Raw genomic sequence first — 6,000 nt, 5'->3', positions numbered from 1 at the left:
TGCAGGAACTTCAAACCGGCACAAGGAAAAAGACTGAGAAACCACAGTAAAAGATTCCCCTGCTAGAGTTCCCTTTGTGCTAGGTGAATGAACGTCTTTCCTCCTCATAATCAGTTCTGATATAAAATTGTGTGAAAGCCGTCCTTCACAAAGATTGTTAGGAACACCAAGTTTCTTTCCAGTAGCAAACTACACTGAATTCATAATATGTTGAGGTACAATCTCCAACTCGGTTTTACAGTGAAACTGCAGGAACTTCAAACCGGCACTGGGAAACAGACTGAGAAACCAGAATAAAATTTCTTCCCTGCATACTTTTCCATTTTTAATAGATGAACGAACGTTCTCCACATGCTCAGTTCTGAGAGATAAGTGTGTGTGACAGCCTTCCTTCACTAGCTTCTTGTGAACATAAAGTTTCTTTTAAGTTGCAATACACCCCATAGATATATATGTGCTGGTACTAGCTCCAACTCGGTTTTACATTGAAACTGCAGGAACTGCAGGAACTTCACCCGGCACTGGGAAACACCTGAGAAACCAGAGTAAAATTTCTCCTGCAACTTTTCCATTTGTAATAGATGAACGAACGTCTCTCCACATGCTCAGTTCTGAGAGATAAATGTGTGTGAAAGCCGTCCTTCACTAGCTTCTTGTGAACATAAAGTTTCTTTTAATTGAAAAATACACTCCATAGATATATATGTGCTGGTACTAGCTCCAACTCGGTTTTAAAGTGAAAACTGCAGGAACTTCAAACCGCCACTAGGAAAAAGTCTGAGAAACCACTGTAAAATTTTCCCTGCAATTAGATCCTTTTGTGCTGGATGAAAGAACGTCTCTACACATGCTCAGTTCTGATATATAAGTGTGTTTGAAAGCCGTCCTTCAACTAGCTTGTTAGGAACACCAAGGATCTTTTCAGTAGCAAACTACACTAAATACATTTATATATTGTGGTACTAGTTCCAACTCGGTTTTACAGTTAAAACTGCAGGAACATCTAACCGGCACTTGGAAAAAGGCTGAGATACCACAATAATATTTTCTCCGCAACCTGTTCCATTTGTGCTGGGTGAACAAACGTCTCTCCACATGTTCATTTTCTGAAAGATAAGTGTGTGTGAAAGCCGTTCTTCACCTAGCTTCTTGGGAACACAAAGTTTCCTTTCATGTGACAACTACACTCCATACATATATATGGGTATGTACGACCTCCAACTCGGTTTTACAGTGAAAACTGCAGAAAATTCAAACAGGCACTGGGAAACAGACTGAGAAACCAGAGTAAAATTTCTCCTGCAAACTTTTCCATTTGTGCTAGATGAACGAATGTCTCTCCACATGCTCAGTTCTGAGAGATAAGTGTGTGTGAACGCCTTCCTTTACTAGCTTGATGGGAATACAAAGTTTCTTTTCAGTTGCAAACTCCAATCCATATATATGTATGGGGAGTACTAGCTCCAACTCGCTTTTACAGTGAAAACTGCAGGAACTTCAAAACTGCACTAGGAAAGACTGAGAAACCAGAATAAAAGTTTCTACTGCATACCGTTTCTTTAGTGCTAGATGAACGGAAGTCTCTACACAGGCTCTGTTCTGAGAGATAAGTGTGTATTTAATCCGTCCTTAACCTAGCTTTTTGGGAACTCAAAGTTTCTTTTCAATTGCAAACTAGACACCAAACATATTATGGGAGTACTAGCTCCAACTCGTTTTTTCAGTGAAAACTGCAGGAATTTCTAACCGACAATAGGAAACAGACTGAGAAACCAGAGTCAAATTTTATCATGCAAACCGTTCCATTTTTCTAGATGAACGAACGTCTCTCATGATGCAAAGATCTGAGAATTTTGTGTGTATTAAAGCCTTCATTCACCTTGCTTTTTAGGAAAACAACTTCCTTTTAAATTGCAAACTACACTCCATAAATATATATGGGGAGGTACTAGCTCCAATCGGTTTTCTGTGAAAACTGCAGGGACTTCAATCCGCCACTAGGAAACACACTGAGAAACCACACTAAAAGTTTCCCTTGCAACCGTTCCAATTGTGCTGGATGAAAAAATTCTCTCCACATGCTCAGTTCTGAGAGATAAGTGTGTGTGAAAGCCGTCCTTCACCTAGCTTGTTGGGAACACAAAGTTTCTTTTAATTTGCAAAATACACTCCATACATATATATGGGGAGGTACTAGCTCCAACTCGTTTTTTCAGTGAAAACTGCAGGAACTTTAAACCGACACTAGGAAATCGACTGAGAAACCACATAAAAGTTTTCCCTGCAAACAATTCCCTTTGTGCTAGATGAATGAACGTCTCTACACATGCTCAGTTATGATATATAATGTGTGTGAAAGAAGTCTTTCACCTAGCTTGTTAGGAACACCAAGTTTCTTTTCAGAAGCAAACTACACTAAATTCATAATTATGTTGAGTACTCGCCAACTTGGTTTTACAGTGAAAACTGCAGGAAATTCAAACAGGCACTGGGAAACAACTGAGAAACCAGAGTCAAATTTTATCTTGCAAACCGTTCCATTTTTGCTAGATGAACGAACTTCTTTCAAGATGCAAATTTCTGAGGATTAAGTGCGTGTGAAAGCCGTAATTCACATGCTTGTTGGGATCACATACTTCCTTTTAAGTTACAAACTACACTCCTTAAATATATATGGGTAGGTACTAGCTCCAACTCGGTTTTACTGTGAATACTGCAGGGACATCAATCCGCCACTAGGAAACACACTGAGAAACCACACTAAAAGTTTCCCTTGCAACCGTTCCATTTGTGCTAGATGAACGAACGTCTCCCACATGCTCATTTGTGAGAGGTGAGTGTGTATGAAAGCCGTCCTTCACTAGCTTCTTGGGAACACAAAGTTTCTTTTCATTTTCAAACTACAATCCATACGTATATATGGGAAGATACCTGCTCCAACTCGGTTTTACAGTGAAAACAGCAGGAAGTTCAAACCGGCACTGGGAAACAGACTGAGAAACCAGAATAAAATTTCTCCTGCATACTTTTCCATTTTTAATATATGAACGAACGTCTCTCCACATGCTCAGTTCTGAGAGATAAGTGTGTGTGAAAGCATTCCTTCACTAGCTTCTTGTGAACATAAAGTTTCTTTTAAGTTGCAAAACACACTCCATAGATATATATGTGCTGGTGCTAGCTCCAACTCGGTTTTAAAGTGAAAACTGCAAGAACTTCAAACCGCCACTAGGAAAAATTCTGAGAAACCACAGTAAAATTTTCCCTGCAACTAGATCCTTTTGTGCTGGATGAAAGAAAGTCTCTACACATGCTCAGTTCTGATATATAAGCGTGTTTGAAAGCCGTCCTTCAAATAGCTTGTTAGGAACACCAAGGTTCTTTTGAGTAGCAAACTACACTAAATACATATATATGTTGTGGTACTAGTTCCAACTCGGTTTTACAGTGAAAACTGCAGGAACTTCAAACCGGCAGTAGGAAACAGACTGAGGAACCACAATAAAATTTTCTCCTGAAACCCGTTCCATTTGTGCTAGATGAACGAACATCTCTCCACATGCTCAGTTCTGAGAGATAAGTGTGTTTGAAAGCTGTACTTCACCCAGCTTGTTGGGAACACAAAGTTTCTTTTCAGTTGCAAACTACAATCCATACATATATATGGGGAGGTAATAGCTGCAAATCTCTTTTACAGTGAAAACTGCAGGAACTATAAACAAGCACTGGGAAACAGACTGAGAAAGCAGAGTAAAATTTCTCCTGCAAAGTTTTCCATTTGTGCTAGGTGAACGAACGTCTCTCAAGATGAAAGATCTGAGAATTTAGTGTGTGTTAAAGCCTGAATTCACCTTGCTTGTTAGGAAAACAAATTTCCTTTTAAGTTGCAAAAGACACTCCATACATATAAATGGGGAGGTTCTAGCTCCAACACGGTTTTACAGTGAAAACTGCAGGAACATCAAACCGACACTAGGAAATAAACTGAGAAACAAGAGGCAAATTTTATCTTGCAAACCCTTCCATTTTTGCTAGATGAACGAACCTCTATCAAGATGCAAAAATTTGAGAATTTATTGTGTGTTAAAGCCTTAATTCACCTTGCTTGTTAGGAAAACTAAGTTTCTTTTCAGTTGCAAACTACAATCCATACATATAAATGGGGAGGTACTAGCTCCAACACGGTTTTACAGTGAAAAATGCAGGAATATAAAAGGGCACTAGGAAACAGAATGAGAAACCAGTGTAAAAGTTTCTCCTGCAACCCGTTCCATTTTTGCTGGATGAACGAACGGTCTCCACATGCTCAGTTCTGATACATAATTGTGTGTGAAAGCCGACCTTCACCTAACTTGTTAGGAAAACCAAGTTTTTTTCAGTAGCAAACTACACTAAATTCATGTATATGTTTAGGTACTAACTCCAACTCGGTTTTACAGTGAAAACTGCAGGAATTTCAAACCGGCTCTGGGAAACAGACTGAAAAACCACACTAAAACATTCTACTGCTAACCGTTCCATTTGTGCTAAATGAACGAACGTCTCTCCACATGCTCAGTTCCGAGAGATTTGTGTGTGTGAAAGCCGAACTTCAACTAGCTTGTTGGGAACACAAAATTTCTTTTCAGTTGCAACCTACACTTCATACATATATATGGCGAGGTACTAGCTCCAAATCGATTTCACAGTTTAAACTGCAGGAACTTCAAACCGACACTAGGAAACAGACTGAGAAACCACATTAAAAGTTTCCCTGCATCAAGATCCCTTTGTGCCAGATGAATGAACGTCTCTACACATGCTCATTTATGATACATATGTGTGTGTGAAAGCCGACTTTCACCTAACTTGTTAGGAACACCAAGTTTCTTTTCAGAAGCAAACTACACTAAATTCATATATATGTTGAGGTACTCGCTCCAACTTGGTTTTACAGAGAAAACTGCAGGAAATTCAAACAGGCACTGGGAAACAGACTGAGAAACCACAGTAAAATTTCCCCTGCAAGTCGTTCCATTGGTGCTAGATGAATGAACTTCTCTCTACATACTCATTTCTGATATATAATTTTGTGTGAAAGCCGACCTTCACCTAGCTTTTTAGAAACACCAAGGTTCTTTTCAGTAGCAAAGTACACTAAATTCATATATATGTTGAAGTACTAGCTCCAACTTGGTTTTACAGTGAAAACTGCAGGAACTTCAAACCGGCAGTAGGAAACAGACTGAGAAAGCAGATTCATAGTTTATCTAGCAAACCGTTCCATTTTTGCTAGATGAACGAACGTCTCTCAAGATGCAAAGATCTGAGGATTAAGTGTGTGTGAAAGCCGTAATTCACCTAGCTTGTTGGGAACACAAACTTCCTTTTAAGTTGCAAGATACACTCCATACATATATATGGGGAGGTACTAGCTCCAACTCGGTTTTTCAGTGAAAACTGCAGGAACTTTAAACCGACACTAGGAAACAGACTGAGAAACCACAGAAAAGTTTTCCCTGCAAACCATTCCCTTTGTGCTAGATGAATGAACGTCTCTACACATGCTCAGTTATGATATATAAGTGTTTGTGAAAGAAGACTTTCACATAGCTTGTTAGGAACACCAAGTTGCTTTTCAGAAGCAAACTACACTTAATTCATAATTATGTTGAGGTACTCACTCCAACTTGGTTTTACAGTGAAAACTGCAGGAAATTCAAACAGGCACTGGGAAACAGACTGAGAAACCAGAGTCAAGATTTATCTTGCAAACCGTCCATTTTTGCTACATGAACGAACCTCTCTCAAAATGCACAGATCTGAGAATGAATTGTGTGTTAAAGCCTTAATTCACCTTGCTTGTTAGGAAAACAAACTTCCTTTTAAGTTGCAAACAACACTGCATACATATAAATTGGGAGGTACTAGCTCCAACTCGGTTTTACAGTGAAAATTGCAGAAACTTCAAACCGGCACTAGGATAGAGACAGAGAAACGAGAATAAAAGTTTCTACAGCA

This window comes from Camelus ferus, chromosome 36 (assembly GCF_009834535.1).
Source record: "Camelus ferus isolate YT-003-E chromosome 36, BCGSAC_Cfer_1.0, whole genome shotgun sequence".
Taxonomy (NCBI): domain Eukaryota; kingdom Metazoa; phylum Chordata; class Mammalia; order Artiodactyla; family Camelidae; genus Camelus; species Camelus ferus.
This window is presented reverse-complemented; position numbering follows the sequence as displayed.